Here is a 27,379-nt window from a genome sequence, read left to right as displayed (position 1 = left end):
CTTATGCTGCCTGGAAAATCTCTAAAATTGTTTTTATTCTTTGGTTTAAATATTATCTACCTTTACTCACTGTTGTTGTCCTATTTTTATTAAAGCCTTAAAAAAAAACATCTCTTCCGTGAGCATAAAAAAACAACAACAAAAAAACCCTCAAAGCTTTTACTTTTTTCTATGCTCTCAGTATCCCTTCTTCTCTTCCTGTTCTAGCTTTTACTATTTTGAACGATGACGGAAATCTCGTGTAACTGGCACTTCTCGTGTTCATTACCATCCTATGTTGAATTGCTTGTTGCTTTCCTCAACTGTAAGTCGCTTTGGATAAAAGTGTCTGCTAAATGAATAAATGTAAATGTAAATAAATGTAAAAAAACGTAATGTAAATTAAACTAATATTTAAAAATTAAATATATAATTAAATATTGAATATAATTATAGGCTGTAAAACCATATGGTTGTATTCAATAAATGGTTATAGTGAATTAATTAATATATTTTTTGGATTATATTTCAAAATCCAAAAATATATGTTTTTTTTTCTTCAAAAAGTTACTATACAATGACGCGCTCATTTTTCTTTATTAATTGGTTTAAATGTTACCTACTTTTCATTTCTGTAGTATTGTTGCAGTATAGCTTTCATTAAAAAGCTATACTACAAAATACTATATTAAAAAACAAAAATATGATTAATTTAAAAAAGACAAACCAAATTCATTAAAATGAAGTTTGACTTTTTATTTATAATAGTTTTTGTTTACTATTATCAGAATTTTACTTCAGATATTTTGACACATTTTAAATATAACCACAAGTCATATGGTTATAGTTAATAAATGTTTAACTTGAATTAATACATATTTCAAAATTCAAAAACAATATGCTTTTATTTTCAAAAAGTTATCGTAGAAAGACACTTTCAGTTGTGTTTATTTTTTGCTACCTAGTTTTCTTCACTGTTGTTGTCATTTTGTTTTATTTTTTCTTATTAAAGCATTAAACTATATTAAACGATAATATACTATAATAAAACTATAAGATGTTTTATTAATATTATTCATTGTTGTTTTGCATTATATTTTTGTTGATTTTAATGATCGGAAACTTAGTTTTAAAAGCGATAGTTTTTAACACGTTTATTTTTTATGTTACGTAACGTAACGTAACGTAACGTGACGTAACATATAACATATGTTATGTTATGTTATGTTATGAATGTTTATATGGACCCCAGGTACACTAGCAAAAACTAGATTTGTGGAATCTAATGGAGCTCCAATAAAAGAAGAAATAATGAAAAATATAGATCAAAATCCGGGTCATAGACTTTTTTTCATTTCCTCATGTGAGCTGCCGTCGTTGGATTTCTTTCTATCTTTCTCATATCCTCTCTCTCTTACCTTCCTCAACTCCAGTAACGATGGATGCAAAGTTGTCGTCCAGCAGAATCATGTCTGCAGCCTGCTTGGAGACATCTGAGCCAGAGATCCCCATAGCAACACCGATGTCTGCCTTCTTCAGAGCGGGCGAGTCGTTCACTCCATACACACACACACACACACACACACACACACGCACACGAAGAATAGCAAATGAAGACTTGCTCTCCAGTAGTCAAAATCAGACTAAATGTGCAGCTGCTGTTACTGCATAAAAAAAGAGCAAGAATTATTGCAAATGACATTGTAATTAAATAATTATTACTATTACAAATATATTTCACATTATCCAGCATTCAGTCTTTTTTTGCATGACTTTCCCTGCAGAAAGATACTGTACCTACACGGGGCAAAATCATGTTTCTATATCGATGGACAATCAGAAATTGCTATTTCTGCATTAAAAAATTGCACATATTTTGCTATATTACAGTACACTCCAAAAGGGGGGTTTCACAGTGAAGCCATTCATTAAACAGTTGTGGCTCCTTAAAGAACCTTTCAGTGAACAGTCTTTAAAAAAAACATTTATTCTTATTGTGAAGAACGTTTTAAAAATCGAAAGAAACTTTTTCCGCTATAATGTGCTTTTGTGCATTAAAAAGGTTCCATGGATGTTAAAGGTTCTTCACGGAACCATCAATGCCAATATTGATGGTTCAACTTTTATTTTTAAAAGTGTAGATATTTTACTAGTGACTTACTTTTGAAGTTATTATAGGAATTATTGTAATATTATATAAGTGGTATAGACATTTTTGATACAAACCAGCATGATTCAATTTAGACATGTTCCTGGATCAAGATCCTTTGTCATTCCTAGAAACAATATTCCTATCAAGCAATCATACACCATATCCTAATCCTAGCCTATACTGCTAAAAGCAAATGATTGGTGGAGAATAATGCTGTTAAAGCTTAATCCCAGTCAAGTAATCCGATCGGTTGATAGGAATGCTGTTCCAGCACTAAAAAAACATGCTGATCCAGGAAAACATCCTTGAGAAAATCATGAACGTTAAGCACAGACCTCCTAAACGTGTGTGTTTTCAATTTTTGACATTTTTATTCAAAGTATAGCAAACAGTATACAGGAAATTATGGGGAGAAGGAAGTAAAACAGGATTGTGGAGTTTATTTCTTAACCCTGTAGAGCCTGACAAATGAAAAATCATCTATTGCATGTTTTTTGTTGAATTTCATATTTGATACACCAGGATTTTATGGCTCATAAAACATCTCAATTTTATTCAGAGGCCCAAACTGAGGAAAAATATGCAATTCGGTGCATCTGTTGATATTTATATGGCCAAAAAGTAAGATGAAATTCTAGTGTTGTAATATAAATCAATGAGATCTTTATAACAGTATAGCAGACTGCTTACATAAAACATATATACATATCAGTTGTCACTCTGTATCTCCCAATAAAATGTGTTGACATCAATTGCTTGGTTTTATGATCAAAGCTCTTTAGTTTTCATTTAAAACATATAATGCAATACAATGATGACTGAGACAAACATTACTCAAAAGCCTTTAAAAAAAGCCATATTTTAACATAGTTTTTCTAATAAATAGTGTTAATCTTGAACTATGACTAAAAATATAAAAGTTATTATTATGTTTACTTTATAAAAATCTTATTTCACAGCAAAAAGACAAGTGAACCATGACCTGAAGGCGGATGATTTTAAGCATTTTACATACTAAAAAGTCTAAACTATCAATCAGATGGCATATGCAGTAGTCTGTGTACAACAGTTTGGATCATGTTGATAATTTAGAGGCCTCTGAAAAAGGCTTTATAGGGTTTAAAGGGATAGTTCACCCAAAAATAAAAATTTGATGTTTATCTGCTTACCCCCAGGGCATCCAAGATGTTGGTGACTTTGTTTCTTCAGTAGAACACAAACGAAGATTTTTAACTCAAACCGTTGCAGTCTGTCAGTCTTATAATGGAAGTGAATGGGAATCACGGCTTTGAGATTAAAAAAATACATACACAAACAAAACCTCGTGACGATACATTGATGTGTAAACAGACTTGTAAGTGCATTACCGCCACCTATCTCTCAAATGGACCAAATGGACTCCATCTACAATCTCAATTAGGAATGTCAATGGTCCATTTGAGAGATAGGTGGCGGTAATGCACTTATAAGTCTGCAATCCACCACAAAGCAAGAAAAAGAAGACATGTCACGCACCGGCTGTCGAGGACGCGCTCAGGACAGTTCAGACATTGCAGTGCATAAGAGGTAAAAAACAATATAAATACTGTTGCATAAATACAGTTTCTTGCACAGACCGATCATTTCGTGTCTTTACACATAAATGTATCGTCACGAGCCACAGGGTTTAATTTGGTTTTGTTTGTGTATGTTTTTTTTACTCTCAAAGCCGTGATTCCCATTCACCTCCATTATAAGACTGACAGACTGCAACGGTTTGAGTTAAAAATCTTCGTTTGTGTTCTACTGAAGAAACAAAGTCACCAACATCTTTAAGTTGTCTGTGTGTTTTTATACTCTACCTGGGGTTGACCTGGCTGACGGGAATATTAAGGCGAGCGGCGATGTCCTCCACGGTCTCGTTACCCTCAGAGATGATCCCCACACCTTTAGCGATGGCCTTGGCCGTGATGGGATGGTCTCCAGTCACCATGATGACTTTGATACCCGCTGAGCGGCATTTGCCCACAGCATCGGGGACGGCAGCTCGGGGAGGGTCAATCATGGACATCAGACCCACAAAGCACAGGTTGTCTGTCTGGAAGTTAATGTCGTCGGTGTCAAAGGCGAATCCTTTGGGGTACTTGTCCTCGGGCATGAACAAGTGGCAGAAACCTGGATGGAAGGAGGAAAAAAGACTGTCAGAATGGATTTATTCTACAGTTTTGAGGTTTTTCGTGTGTCTTGGATTTATATTCATGTTTGTGCTTTTTAAAAGGATTTTTAAGAGCTTTGTGAAGAAGTATCAGGAAACAGAAGAGCACATGCACATCCCTGTGGTTTGATTTTGAAATCTCACGTCACATCTCTCTATTTCTCACCCAGCACTCTTTCTCCCAGTCCTCCGAGCTCCAGGTAGGCGTTCTGGAAGGCCTCCTTCAATTCCTCGTCCATGGGCTGCTCTTTGCCCTGCTGCAGGATGGTGGAGCAGCAGTCCAGGATGCGCTCTGGCGCCCCCTTCATCACCAGCAGGTAATGGCTATCGTTACCCTCATCCGACTCGTGCACTGACAGCTGGTGTGAAAACACATCCAAGCACATGAAAATAAGCGTTAATGAGAACAGAATAATCTGGTAAATGTGAATCAAGATTAGCATGTTTAAATCATTCATAAGAATTAAAAGAAAAAAAAACAAAAAGAATGGCATTGTCTAATGAGGGACTAAACAAGTCTGTACTTTTCTTTAGACAAAATTATACATAATCAATTTAATAAATTAAAATTATATTTCACAAAACAAAAACGCATTTCATAACATTTTCACTATTTGTAAAATATGTTTCATGTTTTTATTATATATACGCTTGTTGCATGACCATTTGAAATGAACTAATGAAACTAATAAAAATAGTTATAAAATGAAAATAAATTGATTTTGAATTGACAGTAAATACACAATATTCTTTTAAGTATTATGTTAGTGAAGGTTACTCAATGGATGCTAAATTCAGTCACAGCAGATACTGAACAGTAAGCAAACCTGGTATTTGTTGGTGGAGTTGAAGGGAATTTCAGCCACTTTTTTGTTCTTTTCCCTCATGGCTTTGACGGAGCCACAGGAGAGCTCGATGCACTTGAGAAGAGCTGATTCAGAGGCGTCCCCCGCGACATCACGCTTCAGGATGGGCAGAGAGTCCTGTCCCGCCTTAAACGCGGCTCTGTTACAGAGCGACGCTACACGGGCCAGAGACAACCACGTCCCAGAGCTCTTGTCAAAGGACGCACCTATTAGAGACACACACAGGATCAATATAGTATCTATATATAGCCTAGCAACCAGCCGGAACAGCCTAGCAACAGCTAGAACACCCTGATAATCTATTTACACTACCATTCAAAAATACTGTTTTTAAACAAAGTCTCTTCTGCTCACCAAGGCTACATTTATTTGATCAAAAATACAGTAAAAATACTAATATTGTGAAATAGTTTTACAATATAAATGAAATATTTTCTGTTTGAATATATTTTAAGATGTAATTTATTCCTGTGATGCAAAGCTGAATTTTCAACATCATTCCTCCAACCTTCAGTGTCACATGAAGAAGAACTTATACTTTACCAATTTAATATTAACATTATAATATGCTAATTTAATGCCCATGAAAACTTTATTATTATTTTTACCAATGTTAAAAACAGTTGGAAGACATGATACATTTTTTCGAAATTCTTTGATGAATATAAGTTCATAAGAATTGTTATTATTTGAAATAGAAATCAGTCAGTGGGTACCAAGAACTGTTTGGTTACCAACATTCTTCAAAAATGTCGTCTTTTCTGTTCAACAGAAGAAAGAAACTCATACAGAAACTCATATGGAAGCCCATTTCCATTTTCTGAATAAAAAATAAAACAGGGTAATTGTGAATTTACATCACACAATTCTGACTTATTTTCTCAGAATTGTGAGTTTACATCTCACAATTCTGACTTTATTACTTGCAACTTTTTTAATCTCTCAATTATGACTTTTTCTCACAATTGAGAGTTAAAGGGGTCATATGATGTTGCTAAAAAGAACATTATTTTGTGTATTTGGTATTATGAAATGTGTTTATGCGGTTTAAGGTTAAAAAAACACGTTATTTTCCACATACTGTACATTATTGTTCCTCCTCTATGCCGATTTTTACAAAGCTCATCGGTCTGAAAAGCGAGGTGTGCTCTGATTGGCCAGCTATCCAGTGCGTTGTGATTGGCCGAATTCCTCAAGCGTGTGACGGAAATGTTACGCCCCTTACCATACTGTGATGCCCTGTCCGGCCGGAGCGATGAGACAAAAACATTAAAACCCATTATAAACGAGGCAATTGTTGCATCCAGTGGGGACATAATTACGGATTACAATGACTTATACTGTCGTTTTACGCGTTGCATCGTGCCGCATAAACATAAAACCATGTCTGCATTTGTGATCGGAGAAACAACAAACAACAAGCGCTACTCTACACTGCCCAAAACTCGCGTTTGAATCATCAGTGGCAAATCCTTTAAATATGAAAACGTACTTGCTGTCTGTGAGTTAGAACAGCCGGCATTGTAGTCTACTCTCCCAGGATCAGGAAACAGTCCTCCATAAAATGCACTGCACACATCCGAATATTTGGGTTGATGTGTTCTGGAACAGTGTTGTAAATACAATTTAACCACTGATTTCTAGTTGCATCCTCTTTTGGAAGACCAAAAAAAGTAGTTTTGTTTTCATAACGAAACACAGCGTCATACATGGCACGCTAGAGTGAGAGGAGGCCGGCTTGAGTGAGTGGAGGCCGGCGGATTTGAGAATGGCGCGACCGGCGAATTCGACGAAGGAGCGGCCAGCGGGCTTGTGGCTGGACTCCACTTCGTCCACGGTGAAAGCCGATCCAGCGACCCCCAGCGCGAAGTTGATGTATTTCCTCAGCGACCAGCACAGATCAGCTCCAGGCATGACGAAGCGGATATCGTCCTCTTTTGGAAGACCAAACAAAGTAGTTTCGCTTTCACAACGAAACACACAGCACCTTCACGATATGGCGACAGCAACAACAATACTACAGCGAGAATAAAAATTACCCCTTCTTTCTTTGTGTGAACATTTGGCCAGCATTATGCAAATCTTTCCACATCGTGACGTAGACATGTGGGGGCGTGTTAGAACGAGCCGTTTTAGGTAGGTGTGGCTGACTCTTAACTTTTATAAAGAATATCTCTTTGGATTTGAGACTTTGCAACTTTACAGATCTTCTTTATGCACCAAGAGCTTGTAACACTTCAAAGAGAAAGGAAAAATTTAAATCGCATCATATGACCCCTTTAATTGTGAGATAAAAAAATGGCAATTAGCTTTTTTTTTTTTTACACAGTGGCAGAAATGGGCTTCCATACTTTAACGCTGATTAAAATATTTACTGTTTTGCAAAACAACAACAACAACAAAAATCTTACTGACCCCAAACTTTTGAAAGGTAAAATCTATCTATTCTGCATCTATTGCCCTAGCAACGACCTATTAATTCCCTAGCAACTCACCCGACTGATCTTCGGTGGTGTCCGCCTCATGGATCTGATTGTCGAACCACATGTGGGCGACAGTCATGCGGTTCTGCGTCAGGGTGCCGGTTTTATCAGAGCAGATGGTTGATGTGGATCCCAGAGTCTCCACAGCCTCCAGATTCTTCACCAGGCAGTTCTTGCGGGCCATGCGCTTGGCCGTGAGCGTCAGACACACCTGAGAGACAGAAACAGAAAGACAGAAAGAGAGAAATGGAAACAGAGGAAGAGAAAAACCGAACAAAAGGAAGTGTGAGGCAGAAGTTGAAAGGAAATGGAGGTGGAGAGAAAGAGAAGCGAACAGAATTTTAGTGACATTACATTGTTGGTAATGTGGCACAATGCAACATCGTGCAGTAAGAGAACAGTGTTAAATCAAAAAGAGGCTCTGAAGAGCAAAGCCAAGCACAGCAAGAAGCAGAGAGGTCAGAAACATACTCTACACAATGTCTGTCTTTTGTTATTGACATCAAAAGACGAGCCAATCAAAAGTATATTTGCACAAATTTATCTCTCACTTGGTAGGAGAGGGTCAAATTAGACAGATTCCAAAATCAACAGTTGTGACATGCCCTTATCATCCAAAACCCCCTAAAATATGACACTAGATATAAAAATATATATCCCAGAATGTTAAATAAGGGTTCACGTGCAAAAAAAGTATTATGAATTATGAATTATTGGCTGCTGAGAACATGCAAAATGCAGGTATTACACATTTTCAAATTGTAGTTGTCTTTCAGACCACAATCTGTCCTGTGACAGACTACAACTATAATTTATACAACTATAATCAGATTTAGAGAAAACTCAGTGTGAACATTTGATAGAAAGATCATTCAAAATTTAATTAAAAATTTTTTTTTTATTTGGTGTAGCCTTTCACTTAGCATGAAACCAGATTTAAAAATCTAAATTTCTTTATATCACATAAATAATTATTATCCATATTACTTTTGTGCTTTTTTAATGTTCAATATCGCTCCCTTATGGCAATGTAGAGATATTTTTTTAATCAATGAAACATATAGTTATAGTTATAAAGGGCAGCACAACTATTTTCAACAATACTTGAGCAGCAAATCAGCATATTAGAAAGATCATGTGACACTGAAGACTGGAGTAATGATGCTGAAAATTCAGCTATGCACCACAGGAATATATTATATTTTAAAATATATTCAAATAGAAAACTGCTATTTTAAATTATAATAATATTTCACATTATTTACTGTTTTTTAAATAAATGCAGCCTAACAGACTTTTACAAGAGACACAGTTGTGCACATCTGCAGCTACAGCACAAATTATAAGGGTTTCAGAAACATATTATCGAAGTATTTTACAAAAGCTTTGACTTTTTATTATTTATAAGCATTGAAGATTGCAAAACGTTTTCAAATTCTACAAGAAAAATCCAGGCAGCGGAATTAAGCGTGCATTTTTTTTTCTTACAGTCATCAAATTTAGCTTAAAAATAAAGAGAATAATAATAAACATTTACTGTAAATATAGAATTTATAGAATATATATATAAATTGATTAATATATATGATATATATAATTTGCCAGTTTGGTCCAAAAAGCATTAGCAACCTTACAGTCAATGTCGGTGTATTTAGCATGCATGCTGAGCATGCATATTGGCTTTGCATTATTATTACACATTTCTGAATGCAGTGATGCACAAAACCGAGCTTGACGTCTGCGTAGAGTATGTTTGAGGCCTAGTTGTGCATCGCAGCCAGAGGCACAGCCAGAGCCCCGTCACTCTCTATGTGACAGCCACTAGCTCGCACAGGCAACTAGAGATACAACAGAGCAATACTTTTTCAGATTTTCATATTGGCCTAGGCTTTCAACAGTGAGAGTCTGTAAAAGAACACAGGAAGAGAAAGAGAGGAACAGACAGAGAGAAAGAGAAAGAGTGATAGAGTCACGAAGAGTCACAGATATGAAGGATTCGAGAGAGGGAATACAGTTCAAGAACACACACGATGATATTCAACACTACTGGAGCAGACACCAGACGAGAAGCCACAACACTCACTAACACGGTCAAGAGTTACACTGAAGAAGAAATGAACCAGAGACGACAAAGAACAGACAACAGATAAACACAGATTAAAGTGTCCAAATATAATCTCATGGAATATGTTCAGAATGGCACACTGCTATAGAACTGTGGTAGTAGTAGAAACTGAAGCCTGACTTTCCTGTAACCTGACCCCACCTGACTAGTACTGCAAAATTAAAAGTAAAATTAAAACTAAACCAAAATTCACTCACTTTCTATTTTTTTTTTCTACGTGCAAAAAATTTCTCTATTTCCCCTGTGATGAATAAATGAAATATCAAACATGATTTTGCAGAAACTTTTTTTTTTATTATTTATGTATGGATGTATGCATGTGTTTGTGTATTTATATATTTATTTTTTCGTCTAATTATTTGTTTGGAATGCCAATATTTTTTAATTGATTATTATTAATATTACTTTTTTCAAAATACACTATCGTTTAAAGGTTTTCTAATGTTTTTGAAAGACGTTTCTCACTTAAAGAAAAAACTCACGCAAAGAATAAAGTCGTTTTTTTTGTTTTCTTTGCGCAAAAAAGTATTCTCGTAGCTTCGTAACTTTACAGTTGAACCACTGATGTCACACGGACTACTTTGTCGATCATCTTGGTACTTTTCTGGACCTTGAATGTGGTAGTTACCTTGCTGTCTATGGGAGGGTCAGAGAGCCCTCAGATTCCATCAAAAATATCTTAAATTGTGTTCCGAAGATGAACGAAGGTCTTACGGGTTTGGAACAACACGAGGGTGAGTAATTAATGACAGAATTTTCATTTTTGGATGAACTTACCCTTTAATTATGCATTAAATTAAGTCCAAAGTGAGCAATTTGATTTGCTGAATAAAATTATTAATTTCTTTAAAAAAATCTTTTAAAAACCCCAAACTTTTAAACGATAGTGTACATTTATTACTGACATATTAGTTCCCCTTGTGAATTCATTTAGCCAGTAATCTAGCACACTACTATATTAAATATCGATTGTTGCATATGGTGTAATGTTTCACATAATATTTGACATACTCAGTAGGCAGTATGCAGTACATACTGTGCAGTATGTAGTACGTACTGTGAAATATGTTCATATGTTGTATGTCCATTCCAAACAAAGCCATGAACAAAAGAAAAAGAAACAAAAAAGACGACAAACACACATTAAGTCACAAAATATACTGAAAAATAACAATAGAAAAACGTGTCACAAAAAGACATTTCAACACTTGCATAGACACCAAAACACACTACAAAATCCTGACACTGAGAAAGAGAGGGAGAAACCAGGGGTCCTCACAGTGACGGTGGCCAGCAGTCCCTCGGGCACATTGGCGACGATGATGCCGATGAGGAAGATGACGGCCTCCAGCCAGCTGTAGCCCAGGATGATTGACAGGATGAAAAAGCTGACGCCCAGGAAGACGGCCACGCCGGTGATGATTTGGATGAAGTGCTCGATCTCCTTGGCGATGGGGGTCTTTCCGGTCTCTAGGCCGGAGGTCAGTGTAGCGATGCGGCCCATGACGGTTCGGTCACCGGTGCAAACGACAATCCCACGAGCGGTACCTGACAGGAGAACAGAACAGAAGGACATCATTATAATGATCAGATGATATTATCCCAATTATCACATGACGATTTAGCAAATATATAAATAAAAGTACAGGAAATATTAATCAAAGTTGATATTATTTTATTATGTGAGAAGAAAGAGCGTGTGAAATGATAAAATGTGTACCCTATACTATTCTATGCTGCAATATTTAGTAGTAGTATTTATAGTTGTACACGCTAATGTTTCTAATGCTTCTATTACTGGTTAAACTTGATAAATTATAAAATAATACAAATGATATATAATATACAAACCACCATTTAAAAGTCTCTCATGCTCATTATAGGGTTAGTTCACCCAAAAATGAAAATTAGCCCATTAATTACTCACCCTCAAGTCATCCTAGGTGTATATGACTTTCTTCTTTCAGACGAATCCAGTCGGAGTTATATTAAAAATTGTCTTTGATCTTTCAAGCTGGTTAATGGCAGTCTGCGGGTGTTGAATGCATCAGTCCAAAAGAAGTTAAATAAAAAGCACCCATCCATAAAAAAAGTGTCTCACATGGCTACGGGGGGTGAACAAAGGCCTTCTGTAGCAAATCGATGCGTTTTTGTAAGAAAAATATCCACAAAAATATCTTACAAATATGCATCGATTTGCTACAGAAGGCCTTTGTTCAAAGAATTTTAACACCCGCTGAGTGCCATTAAACAGCTTGAAAGATCAAAGACAATTTTTAATATAACTCCGACTGGATTCGTCTGAAAGAAGAAAGTCATATACACCTGGGATGACTTGAGGGTGAGTAATTTGTGGGCCAATTTTCATTTTTGGGTGAACTAACCCTTTAAGGCTCCATTTATTTCTTTTTGATCAAAAATACAGTTAAAAAATTAAATATTATTATTTAAAATATTATCATTTAAAATAACTGTTTTCTCTTTGAATATATTTTAAAATGTCATTTATTCCTGCGATAAAAGCTGAATTTTCAGCATCATTACTCCAGTCTTCAGTGTCACATGATCCTTCAAATATCATTCTAATATGTTGATTTGCAGCTCAAGAAACATTTCACATTATTATCAATGAGGAAAACAGTTGTGCTGCTTAATTTTTTGTGATTTTTTGATGAATGTAAAGTTCAAAAGAACAGAATTGATTTGAAATAGAAATATTTTGTAACATTACAATGTCTTTACTGCCACTTTTGAATTGAAATTAATTTCTTGCTGAATAAACATAAAAAAAATATTTTAATTGAATGTGTAAACATTTTTTATTTATTGACCATTACTGCATGGTTTTATTAGATTTGACCAAATACATCTATTTAAATACAAGAAATGTCTCATATTAGCTATTTTGTTTTTTATTTAGTCTTTTAATATCTCAGACCACGAGTAAAAATATCCAGTATGACATACTGATTTGATGTCTTGTTTTGGAAGGATTTCATTTCCCTTCACATGACATGAGAGTTCAGTGTGACATTCTAGAAGCCTCATAATGAACATGTGTAATCCTCTAATTCACCACATGGTTGCAGGAGAGTGTCGTCCTGGAGCTGAGTCGGAATACAAAGGAAGGACATTGTCTGAGATCACCAAAACACTGACACCCTGCTGAGCACTGGGCATATGTAAGGTCTCCTGACCCATCAAAACAACAGCATTACACAACTGACAAGAGCTGCAGACACATTTACACTGCACTAACACTGACTGAGAGGGAAACCAGCCATTTCTGAGAGAACTATACATGTAATTGCTTTCATTAAAGCAGCTGGATTTGTTATAATGCATATTAAGCATCGTTCTGAAGGTAGAAAACCTGTGAAAGATTAGATGAACAAATGATGAAACCTTATTTGGAATTCAGCAGTGATAGTGATACAGAGAAGAAAATGTCATTAGATTCAGCAGTATTATTCATTTATTCAGTCAGATCTGAAATTATTAGTGTTTTATCATCAAAACGAAGCCAAAAGAGTGACACAGAAAGAGAAATGTGTGGAAAAACAGAGTGAAAAACGAGGGTTTGAGCAATTGCGTGGGCAGCAGACGAGTGGCAAGATGGGGCGCAGAAGTGAGAGGTTGTTGTCATGACAACATTTTTCCTCTAAGGCTGTTCTTGGCCAAAAAAAAAAAAAACGACCAGGAAAAAATAGAGAGATGGGAAAAAGGGTGAAATGAAAAGCAGAAATCGATCGGAGAAGATGAGTTCATAAAGAACCGGAAATGAGATAATAGAGAGAGTGTGAGTGACACAGCATAGAGAAGAAAATGGAGCAGTGATGCAGCTGCTATGGTAACCGTACCCTCAACGCAGTTGGTGGAGAAGAAGGCGATGTTACGGGTTTCCAGAGGGTTGTCATGGGTGCAGTCAGGTGACCTGGTCTGAGGCTCTGATTCACCCGTCAGGGAGGAGTTATCAACCTGAAAAATTATAAAAATATATATATATATATATATATATATATGTGTGTGTGTGTGTGTGTGTGTGTGTGTGTGTGTGTGTGTAACAAACTGCTGTTGGTTTGATTGAGCCTTGTCTGAAAGTTTAGAAGTGCTTTAAAATATTAAAGTTTGAGGTTTTTCAGGCCTTACAGTCAGATAGTCAGACAGGCAGATGATAGAACGATAGATAGAAAGATAGATAGATAGATAGATAGATAGATAGATAGATAGATAGATAGATAGATAGATAGATAGATAGATAGATAGATAGATTACAGACAGACAGACAGATAGATAGATAGATAGACAGACAGACAGACAGACAGAGCGATAGATAGACAGACAGACAGACAGAGCGATAGATAGACAGACAGACAGACAGACAGACAGACAGACAGATAGATAGATAGATAGATAGATTACAGACAGACAGATAGATAGATAGATAGATTACAGACAGACAGACAGACAGACAGACAGACAGACAGACAGACAGACAGACAGACAGATAGATAGATAGATAGATAGATAGATAGATAGATAGATAGATAGATAGATAGATAGATAGATAGATAGATAGATAGATAGATAGAGTCAGATTACAGACAGACAGACAGATAGACAGACAGACAGATAGATATTACAGTTATCCAGTAGTTGCTAGGGCTGATGCTAGAACATAACCTTAATATTTATATTAATTATTAATGCAATATCTATACCCTACATATGGGTACAAGAGAAAGTCTGTAAGAGTTCATAATAAATGTTTAGATGCTGTACCTTGCAGCCGTGGCCAGAGATGATCCTGAGATCAGCAGGGATCCTGTCTCCTCCCTTCACCTCCACCAGATCACCAGCCACCACCTCCTCAGCGTTAATCTGGAGCTTCTCACCTTCACGGATCACTAAAGCTTGCTGCGGACCGCACACACACACACACACACACACACACACAAACACATCAATTTCAGCCTCTAACAACTCTAAAACCAACGGACAGATTAGATATCATTAATACAGTCTGGAGGCTTCAGAGCTGGAAAATAATAACTAGGATTATGACCAGAGAGGAAACCAGCAGATTAAGATTATTGGTGTATACTGGTTATTTTGAGTTGAGAAGCACAGCTAGAAATACCTAAGTATGTATCAGTCTTTGCTTTCATCTTTCTCTGCTGAAGTCCATACTGCCAAATCTTCATACTTCCACAACAAGATCAACAGCGCTCCAGACACACGTAATCTCTTCAAAACTTTCCATTCTCTCCTCTGTCCCCCTCCACCACCTCCTAATTCAGTGAACAAGAAATAAATATATAAAATGACTTACACTGAAGAGACAATATTGTCTTTTTTGCTTTATTTTGCTAATGAAAATGGTTCAAACAAAGCCATGTTTTGCATCTCTGCAGCAACACAGCAGTTTCATTACTGAATGAATCAGCATTTTTGAATGAATCAGGTGAGTCAATGATTCACTGAACCCCAGAGCGTCGCTAGTGAGCGACGCCTCGTGGTACGATCACAGAGAGGCTCAAAATCACTTTCCAGAACATTCTCGTTCACCACTCCTGGCTGGTGGAACGATCTTCCCACCCCTATCCGGAATGCTGAATCCCTGACAATTTTCAAGCGACAGCTGAAAACTCATCTCTTTCGAAGCTACTTGACTTCATCATAAAAAAAATAAAAATAAAAAAAACAAACAAACAAACAAAAAAGTATCTCTCTCTTTATTTATTCCTTCTCTTTCTAGCTTGTACTTATTTGAACAATGTCTAAGAACTTGGTATTACAACCACTTCTTGTGTCTGTTTGCCTCTTTAAGAAGAATCGCTTTATGTATCCCCCAATTGTAAGTCGCTTTGGATAAAAGCGTCTGCTAAATGACTAAATGTAAATGTAAATGTAAATGTAAATATGCACTGAAAAAGTTTGTCACTTTTAAATTTCACAAGTAGGACTGGGAATCAGAACTGAGGTTATTAAAGTGTTTTGGTGTACCTGGGGAACCATGTTCTTGAAAGACTCCATGATCTTTGAACTCTTGGCCTCCTGGAAGTAGGAGAAGCAGCCGGTGATGATGACCACAGCAGACAGCACGATCCCCAGATACAACTGTAGAGCAGAGAGAGAGAGACAGAAAGGACAGGTCATCAAATTAATGTGGAGAAACTCCTCAGGAGGTCACTGACCTTGATTTCTCTGATTCACCTTATTTGCCTTTGTGCCACCAAATATCATTCATCTGAAGCAAACCATGAATGATTATGACATCAAGGCAGTTTTTTTCTCTATATTTTACATGCATCAATGTTTCTTTTCCTGTTTCTAGTCGCAGTGTTTATTCTAGTACAGTTCATAGAAGTACAGTAGGCAATGCAATTGGGAATTTGAGACAAATGATTACAACTTGAAATATTGTTTTTCCATGATATAGGGAATAATCTTAGTTTTGCTGTTACTTTGAAGAGTTACCAACATCAGTGTTTTAATTGAGGTATAAAAACCCCAAGATGCCACATACTGAAAAAGTGAAAAATATTTATTCATATTACTCAAATTGTTTGTTATTTTCTTTATTTGTAAGTTGCTTGAGCTGAAAGTGTATGCTAAATATATACATGTAATGTAAATGTAATGAAAGGCACTACCTTTTAAAGGTGTGGAGTCAGTATGTTTTAAAGGAATTAATACTTTGATTCAGCAACTGTGTGACACTGAAGACTGGAATAATGATGCTGAAAATTCAGCTTTGCATCACAAGAATAAATACGATTTTAAAATATAATCACATAGAAAAGAGTTATTTTAAATGGTAATAATATTTCACAATATTACTGTTTTTTCTCATTTACTGAGAGAGGGACTGATGTTTTGTCTTAGAATTAATTTGCTTGTTTTTATTTTCGACCCAATCGCTTCAAAATGCTTTCTGCCACCCATGGCTTTTCTCCAAACTAAATACACTATAAAAGGAATAAATCATATTTAATGCAGTATTATTAACACAAATAACACAGATTACAAATAAAAGACTAGGATAGGAAAGAATAGGATTACTGATTGTCACAAACATGGCCTTATCTACTCACAGGAAAATTGTCCTAAATCTGGCCTACTCCAAACGGCAGCATAATGCATATTTTGTGCAATTTCATGCTTTTGTGCGCGTGCGTGAGTTCTCACATTGTCATTGGCAGGCTCGTCCTCCGTGGCGGCCTGGATGGCGTAGGCCAGGAAGCAGAGGATGGCTCCGATCCACAGCAGGACAGAGAATCCTCCGAAGAGCTGTCGGCAGAATTTGACCCACTCCGGGGTGGTGGGGGGTGGGGTGAGAGCGTTGGGACCATCCCGAGCGAGGTACTCCGCTGCCTTGGCATTAGTCAGACCCTTCAGAGAACAAGAGAGTGTGAGGAGTAATCTGATTCAAGAGTTCATGTCAAACACTACTGCACTGCCACTAGGGGGCGATGGCGGCGCTGTGTTTTAGGAGATATGTTGAGATCACAGTTCCTCCTTTAAAACATCAGTGCTTCACATAAACTCAATAAGGTGAAATTAGTTCACTGTTAAAGGGATAGTTTACCTGGGTAAACAAACAGTTGCTTGTCCCTATTGACCTCCATTGTATTTTTTACATATTACATAATTCAATGGGGACCATTAACTGTTTGGTTACCAACATTCTTCAAAATATCTTCTTTTGTGTTCAACAGAAGAAAGAAACTCATGCAGGTTTGGAACAACTTGGGGGTGAGTCAATGGTGACATTTCTTGGTGGACTGTCCCTTTAAGTTGCTTTGGATGAAGTTAACTGTGAAGCCTTACATATGAAATAATTTTTTATTGAATAGTTTATTGAAGTTTTAGACCAAAATGTTTAAAAATATTAAAAGGTTTGCAGTTTTATTTTGAGTATCATATTTGATACATCAGGCTTTTATGGCTCATATAGTTTGATACAGTGAGAATGTGGAGCTCATACTTGAGGAAGAAAAACACCCAAACTGAGCATAAATATTATGATATTTATATATATGATATTTATATGGCCAGTAAGATGAAATTCTGATAGCTTGTAAATCAATGACAAGTGTATCAGTATCAATGAACAGTATATCAGATTACTTCCATAAAATGCATGTAAATATTAGCTGTCACTCTATATATCATAAATGATAAATCCTAGTAAGATTATATTTAAATACTTAGTTTTATGATCAAAGCTCTGTAGTTTTTTTTATTGTGGGGGAAAACATATATGAGTAAACAAACATTAATCAAAGATGAACAAAATAACCGTTAATCAAAGCCCTGATGTATCGACCTTTAGTGGTTTTTCTTAAAAAGGATTGTGGATAATCAAAGATCTTGATATATTACAATATAAATGTTATTCTTGTGTTTATTCATAAAAAAAACTAGAATTATTTCACAGCAAAAAGACATAACAAAAGGCATGTAGATTGCATACAAGAGGTTTTTCAGCAAGTTTTGATCATGTTGATCATTTAGAGGCCTTGGAAGGAAATTTTGAGTATCAAATAAGATACAGACTACTTTTTATGGTTAATACAAGCTATACTTTCCTGCAATGCATACTGAACGTTTGACTGCCATGTTAAAATGAAACAAAACCTTAAAGGGGTCATATGATGCGATTTCAAGTTTTCCTTTCTCTTTGGAGTGTTACAAGCTGTTTGTGAATAGATAAGATCCCTGAAGTTGCAAAGACTAAAGTCTCAAAACCAAAGAGATATTCTTTATCAAAGTTAAGTGTGTGTGTGAGAGAGAGAGAGAGAGAGAGAGAGAGCGAGAGAGAATGAGAGAGAGAGAGGGTCACATCAAAAACATACCAGCTTCATCACTGTGTCTGTCACGCGACTCTGTTCCCCTTTCGGGCTCTGTCTTTACATTTATTTTGAAAGATGAAGCTCGCGATTATGGTAAGGGGCGTTACATTTACGACGAGTGCTTGCGGTGTTCGGCCAATCACAATGCACTGGGTCAGCTGGCCAATCAGAGCAGACTGCGCTTGTCGGAAGGAGGGACTTTGTAGAAAACGAGGCGTTTGAGAGAGGCGGGGCATAGAGGACCTACAATAATGTACAGTATTTGAAAAATAATGTGTTTTTTGAACATTAAAGCATGTCAACATATTCTGTTACACCAAATACACAAAATAATGATCTTTAAAAAAGCATCATATGACCCCTTTAACATTACGTTGTAGGTAATAAAGTTACAAGAATTAATTCATTTAAAGTTGACAATACAGACTTAATGTTACAAGATTAAAGGAAGTCAGGACAGTTCAATATTTTAAAACTAAATGGGGGCTAAATAAAAATTGGACTCCATTGACTCCAACACAACACAAACACAGAAACATTTTTCAAAATCTCTTCTTTTGCTTCTTACAGAAGAAAGAAAGTCATACAGGTTTACATGAGGGTGAACAAATGATGACTGCATTTTCATTTTTGGGTGAACTATTCCAAAAATCCAGGGGCCTCATTTATAAAATGTTGCATATAAACTGTCCTAAATTTGTTAAAATTTTTGTTTAAAAACAAAAATACGTGCGTACGCCTCTCTTCCAGATGTGACATTTATAAATCGCAAATGATCTTGAAATTGTACGCAGCTGACTGGTGTCAGATCTCCGCCTTGTAAACACCCCCTAATTAATATCATTACCATATAAAAGAGCACATGCCAATATCCGAATTTCTATGTTTGAGAATGACGAGCACAAAAAAAAAAAAAACTTTACAGAGTCAGAAATTGAGGTCCTGCTGGCGGAGGTAGAGGTTCGTGCATAATGTGTAATTATTCTGTGGACAAACAATGTGTGTGTGGTTATATTCTTTTGCTATAGACTATTAGCAAAATTACTACCAGAAACAACAGAAATAATAATAATAATAATAATAATAGTAATTATAAAACAATTAGGTTTCCAAAAGTAAGAGAATTTTTAGTCATCTTATAAAAAGTGATCCATCCTACTTTTAAAATCACTTGCTATGACAACTAATAAAAACTTTAGTATCACGAAATTCTTGCAAAACTTAAAAAAAACATTATTGAAAGAAAAATTGGACGTTTCATATCATAATAAAATAAATTATTATACGATTATGGGCTCTGGTCTGAAAAAACCTGCATGCGATTTGGCATTTCTTTATATTTACACAGTTTACTAATGCTGCTCAAATGTGGCATTAATGCACTGACACAAAAATATACAGTGTATTTTATACAAATATAATTGATGTAAATGACAAAAACAAAGTTTAGGGCGGCTGTCTCTATTCATTTTCACAGAAGCAAAGCAGCAGATGTTATAAATAAAAACATTTAACAATGTTATTGAATAGAATATATTAAAACCGTTATTGCACGACATAGGCCTATTCTTATAGGCTACACAGACAAAACAGTCGGAGATGTGTTTATGCATTTTTTTCTATTTGATTCTATTAGTAGTAAATCAAGACTTCACAAGTTCTCTTGTAAAATAAAATAATAAAAAAACAACATGGAATAAACTGTGTACAGAAAGCATTAGGCTACTAAAAAGGTCAGTTTAATCTCGCAAAAACTCCCGTTAATAAAAAATCTGACTACACTGCACAATTAATCTCTTGCACTGCATCTTTGTTGTTTATGATGAATTCGGTGCTTGCACATACACCGCTTTTATTATTATTGCAGCTTAGATGTTCAAATAGCTGCAGTACTCCGACTTTGCCACAAGGAAAAGTGCGTACGCCTGCTCAGACGCTGACGTGGCGGTAAGTACTTTTCCGGTTTTATAAATATGAACGTTGCCATGGATTTTAGCATACGCACACTCTCAGATCAAATCTGTGCGTATGCACATTTTATAAATGAGGCCCCAGGAGACAGAAGATGTAATTTTATGTGAATATTGTAGAAATATAAAACAAATCACAATATATAGGTAATAATAGGAATAGGGCATCAGGGCAGCCTCATCGGTGAGGATTTTAGTTCAATTCAACTTTAGCAAAAGATTCACCAATATAGAAATCCTTGGTCTTTTGGTGCATCAGCATCGAGTTATCTTTAGGATCTGGACACATCCGGCGTTATGAAGGAAACTGAATTTATTCAGGAGAAAGAACCAGACAGACATTCAGGAAATTGCCTCTTTTCTGCAATCTCAAATGACAACCAGTCTTCGACTCCATATCACTCTGTTGATTCTCAGAATATTATTACTCATAATACTTTGATACCATTCTTAGAATTGTAACTTTATTCCCTAAATATTACTACTTTAATTTCAAAATGCCTTTTGTGAGAGAGCCTTTATTCTTGTAATACTTTTTTTGGATTTATTTTAATGTTGCGCTACAATACCATCATATGAAACAGCTGGCTTGTTTACATGATTTAAATGGTTTAAATTGTTCGCTGCTGATGTGAGAAACTCACCTGTACAATGTCAGTGTTGAATTTCCGGCATACTTCTTCAATTGACATCTTATGCTCTGTCTGGAGAAAAAGAGAAAAGTGAGTTTATATTTGTACAAAGAAAGGATGAGTTGCTATAGAGTGAGACTGAACCACAATCTCGCTACATTTGATTCAAGGCAAAACAGTATATGAAAATCAATACAGTATGATGTACTTAAATTCCTTTATGAGGCACTGAACTCACAGTGAAACAGAATGTGCAATATAAAATTATTCACTACAGGTCACTGATTGTAAAAGAGTGCATTTGAAGTTAGTGACGTGACATGTGGCCAAGTATGGTGACCCATACTAGGAATTAGTGCTCTGCATTTATCCCATCCAAAGTGCACACACACAGCAGTGCACACACACACCGTGAACACACACCCAGAGCAGTGGACAGCCATTTATGCTGCAGCATAATTTATTATTATTATTCATTATGCTGCGGCACCCGGGGAGCAGTTGGGGGTTCGGTGCCTTGCTCAAGGGCACCTCAGTCGTGGTATTGAAGATGGAAGAGAGCACTGTACATTCACTCCCTCCACCTACAATCCCTGCCAGTACGAGACTAGAACCCGCAACCTTTGGGTTACGAGTCCGACACTCTAACCATTAGGCCACGACTTCCTAAATTGCCACGTTTCATACAAGAACATGAAGATGTACTATATGTGTCGATATGTCTTACCAGTGGTACTTCCTTCTTCAGGTCATCCAGGTCTTTTCCTCCCTTTCCCTTTTTGGGAGACTCCTTCTCATTTGTGTCCTGCGTGGTTGCCACGCGGTAGCTGTCCGACCGTCCATACTGAAAGAAAAAAAACGTAGGATTATTCTTAGATCAGCTACGTAATCAGACCTAGAATAAAGCCAGCTAGGTCTCACACAGAGCCATAGTTCACTGACAAGCTAGGCAACATCGCATTCATAATCGAATGCGATTCATCTGCGATTATGAACACGATATTGCCTAGCTTGTCAGTGAACTACAGCTCTGTTTATTAAATGCCGCTCCATCTGAAAGCTGGTGATGGAGATTTACTACTAATCACGGAACGGCTTTACTGACGAGATGCGCATGACAATCACATGCAATTAATTGCACAGCCCTACTGGAACACACAAGTAAATATTATATATGTACATATTAAGGTAACACTTTATAGTAAGGTTTAATTTGTTAACATTATTTAGCTATATTAGATAACATGAACAATACTTATACATCATTTATTAATCAAAGTTTATATTAAGTTCAACATTTGCTAATACATTATTAAAATCAAACATTTTATCTGTTAACATTAGTTAACGCACTGTGAACATGAAAAGTTTTATTAACTAACGTTAACAAAGGTTAATAAATGCTGTTCCTCATCGTTAATTAAGGTTAACAAATGAGACCTTATTGTAAAGTGTTACCGTAATTTCCATATATGAAATATATTGTCATATGAAGTAAAAACATACATGAAAACTATTAGAAATTAGGACAATTTCATACATTATCTAGCCCATACAAATATATATGGTATGTATTTGTAATACATTTTTGGACATATATGTCATGTACATGTATATCCATGCAAAAACCCATCAATGCATGATGTTGATATTGTATTAGTAAATATAAAAGATAGACACATATTTAAAACAATTTTTTTTTTACAAAAACAAACATTAAAAAAACTGATCTTTGTATGTTGTTTTAATAAAGCTGCATATATAAACAATATATATATTGCTGACATATATGGTTGCTACATCTAATACAACACAAAATCATCAAATGGACAGTATTTTAACATTATGTACATATACAAAGTTTACTATGGGGATTTTATAGATGTTATAAACTTCACTACCCAAAAAATGTGCATACAGTATGTGAAGACTATATATCACCTTATAGGTAACATGTGGCAATATCACTCTTGATATTTCCGTATACAAAACAAACACTTTTTTATTTGTAACACATAAGCCAGGCAATATGAACTTTCAGAAAAAGCTACAATTGGTCAACTGTTTTTATTTGTCAAATAAAAATCTATTCCAGCATATATACTGACATCAATTATGACTGTAAAACCAAGATGTTATCAAAAGAATAAATAGTGGCTATTTTTTAAATACGGGTAAAATGGAATTCAAAACCTTTTTGAGGCACAAATAGTAGCAGCACTTTTTCCATAAATTACAGATTCCGCTTCAGAATCAGAACACTAACAAAATGTGTCCCAGGTGAAACTGCGACATAATAACATGAACACACAGATGGGCTCATATTTAAGCATTATTATGCTCAGCACCTTCTGCTGCACTGCGAGAGACACGCGGTCCAGGAACTGAGGAGGCGATGCTCTCCATGACTGAGGATGAGAGGGGAAATGCCAACCAGATAATGCTTCATCCACTATCCTGCTTATTTTAATAGGAACCCCATGCGGGATATGGGGGGTGATGTGAGCACGGGGGCCATTGAGGGTGGTCTAGTGCGCTTCAATCCACATTAGGGCTTTGCATTGATGTGGCATCCCCTGATTTGTCATGTGTGCTTCTGTGACCTATTTTAGCTTGAATGCACAACCAGACGGCATTACAGTTAAATCCACCATTACAGCACACCAGCATGCTTACATGTTAATGTGCAATGCTTAAAATGCATTCATAAATGATTCTGATGTTGGTTGATAATATTGCATTCAAAACAACTAAAATATCATTAAGGGAATAAATTGTGTGAGTGCTTAGATTTTGATATATTAAGGCCACGTCTGAATAAACTGAAAATTTGACCATTGATAGAAAACGAACATTGAATTGTCATAAATATTTAATATTTAAAATAGAAATAGTTTGCATTTTATTAGAAGCTTTTGTCATTTATGCTCATCATAACGTTCAACTCGACATAAAAATTGCTATAAAAAATGTAATGGAATATAAACATTGAATGATGTAAAAACAGCGAATTTATTGGCAGTCTCTAATCTAAAATGAATTATTTATGTTTATTATAAGGTTTAACTTCAATTAAACAAAAACTATTAAATAAAAACAAAATAATAAATAAATAAATAAATTGATCCCCCAAAATATTAATTTACCCAATTGTAGCTTTTAAATTAGTAGCTATTTTGGGTTATTTAGGGTTAACTCAACAATATTCAGGAACTATTATATTATTAAAACAAAACACGGGGGAAACAAATCAAACAATCCTTAATAAAAAAATGTAAAAATATTGAAAACTTTAAATGATGATGAACTCTGTTTAAGTGGCAGCTTATTTTAAATGAACTATGTTCCAGGGTTTTTATAGTTAACTAAAACTAAAACTATAACCATTAAGAATAAATAAATAAATAAATAAAATATAGTGTTACTTGAAATAAATGTTAACTGAAATAAAGTAAAATATAAAAAAATTAAACATATTTTATTTCATCTAGTTTCCAAGGCAACATTTCTAATTTTCATTTAGTTAAATTTATGTACTAAAATAACTCAAGGCCTCAAGCGAAATCAAAGAACGAACTGATATGACCACATTTCGAACAAAATCCAGCCAAATGAAGTTCGTTTTGTGTTTTGGGAGTTCAAAAAGGCTTGCCAAAGCGAACTTTCCAGAAAAGTTCGTTCCGACTGAAAACACCTCTGTACTACCACTGGTCCGTGACGATTGCGTCATAGGAGGTTTTAAAAAAAAAGAGAAACAATAAACAAGAAATGATAAAAATAAAAAAGCCAAAACTCAAAAGGACCAAGATTGCAGCATCCTTGTGGCCGTGTGTTGAAACAGTTTGACCATCTGTCAAGGGTTTTTCCTCATTCTATCCTCTGGGTGAGACGGCAATGCAGGATTAAGACTGTTTACTACAGTCTGGATTAACCTACTGAACAACCGTAATCCTGCTCCTGCTTTTCTCTTATTCATACATTCAATCGCTCAGACGCGTTGTCTATTTTTATATGTATTTTGTCTTAACTCATCCACTCACTTTGTTTATAGTTTGCACTCTAATGTAGTCTAATCAACGTTATAGCACAGCCATGTACTGGTACACAGTGCTCTCACTGTATCGTCATTCATGAAACATCATCCATTCGACTGTCTGCAGTTCTCTCTTCATCGCTAATGCACACATGCATCACAGTTACAGACTCAGTCGTGACCCTGAGATCAGACGACGGACACGTGCACATTCATGTCCAAGCCCACTGGCTGCTGTGCCATAGGATGTGTGAAGAACTGTAGCTGCTCCATATCTGTAAATCCAGTGGGTTTGGTCTCAGACCTGATTACGTTCTCTTATGGCGCTTTTCCACTGCATGGTACGGCATGGTACGGTTCGGTACGGTTCACTTTTGGGGGGTTTTCCACTGGGTACAGTACCTGGTACTTTTTTCAGAACCACCTTGGTTGAGGTTCCAAGTGAACCGTAACGCTACCAAAACGTGACGTGTAAACTCTGCTGATCGGAGAGAATCGTCACTACTTGCGTCACTGAACTTGCAACACAAACACAACAGAACCACTAGATTTAAATCAGCACAGCCAGCAAAGGATCGAGCGCAACTGTTTTGAACGAGCGCACCTTTTTTAACAACCAAAAAATGGCTGTTTCATGGTCTGTTGAGGAAGTACAGATGTTCCTCTCGTTGATAGCAGAGGAGCGGATCCAGCGAGAGCTTGATGGGGCGACGCGGAATGAAAAGGTTTTTCAGGAGTCGCAGCAGTAGAGGCGGCGCAACTATAACGACATATGAATAATCCCGCCCACTCTAAAGGGATTATCGCCCACTAAATCTGGGATTATTGCAGATTACACTGCAGTGGAAATGCAAACCGAGCCGAGCCGAGTCGTACCACGCAGTGGAAAAGCGCCATTAGAGAGATCCACAAATTAATTTTAAGAGGTTTCTGGACGAGAGCTCGAGTCTGAGACCATCATGTTAATGTCACAGAAATAGTTCACTCAGAAATGAAAAATCTGCCATCATTTATTCACCCTCATGTGTTTTTTTATTCTGTAGACTACCCCAGGATTATTATAGTTAACTAAAACTAAAACCATAAAAAAATTTTTTTGTTACTTAATAATACTGAAATAAGATTTTAAAAAAAACTTCTTTTATTTCAGCTAATTTCTGAGGCAACATTTCTCATTTTCAAATAGTTTAACTTCACATACTAAAATAACTAAAGCTAAAAATGTAAACAACTATATAGATGTCATGAAACATGGTACGCAGCAGCGCGGAGGTATGCAAATATATTTTGACAGCCAGGTAGGACAGCCTATAATAATCTTCGGACCGAACATTTTGATTGGACGAACATTTTATGGTCCTACACTTTCCACAGATGATATTAATACATATAAATAAATGTAGACCACTTAACTTAGTGATTGCTATCGGGATGTGAAGAAACTTTCAACCAGCATAACAACAAATGTTTTTGAACCAAATCACCTACCCTGTCTTTATTGGTGATCATGGATAGGTATGAAACTCTAAAAATGATCCAAAAACACTATTCATGTAGTCTATAAGAGTCTTCTTTGGTCAAATGATTCACTATAAAAATTATTTGTCAAAACAGTAAATAAAACAAAGATTACTGGAATACATTTGACCAGAAAATACAGTCTTTTTAATTCAAAATTTCACATTTAATTCAATGTGTCATACTTGCCGCTAGTTCTTATTATTAGTTCTCCCTCCCAGAGATGAATTACGAAATGAATCATTTCCTCACCCTCATGTTTTTCTAAACCTATCTTTAGCATTGTTTGAGGAACAAACCAAAATATAAATCATTACTCACCAATGTGTCATGCAAGTAATGGATTACACCCTCCATAAACCTTCTAAAGAAACCTTGCTTCTGGATAACTACACATAAGACACCAATAAAACAAACCACATATGAATGTTGAGACTAAATGACCAATTACATGTTAGAGCTATCCATTATGTAGCAGAAAATCTAAAATCATGTAGTAAAAGAATGATGGGTGTTTAATTTAAGTGCAGTTATGTCCAGAAATGAAGCATATTGTGCATGCATTCAAT

At 35.8% G+C, this 27,379-nt stretch overlaps 1 pseudogene; it reads right to left on the bottom strand.

Annotated features, from left to right (window-relative positions):
- LOC107554350 (sodium/potassium-transporting ATPase subunit alpha-3-like) overlaps window positions 1–27,379 on the bottom strand; it is a 39,175-nt pseudogene that overhangs the window by 4,946 nt on the left and 6,850 nt on the right.

Source organism: Sinocyclocheilus grahami, unplaced genomic scaffold (genome assembly GCF_001515645.1).
Source record: "Sinocyclocheilus grahami isolate Dianchi unplaced genomic scaffold, SAMN03320097.WGS_v1.1 scaffold498.1, whole genome shotgun sequence".
Lineage (NCBI taxonomy): Eukaryota > Metazoa > Chordata > Actinopteri > Cypriniformes > Cyprinidae > Sinocyclocheilus > Sinocyclocheilus grahami.
This window is presented reverse-complemented; position numbering and strand designations above follow the sequence as displayed.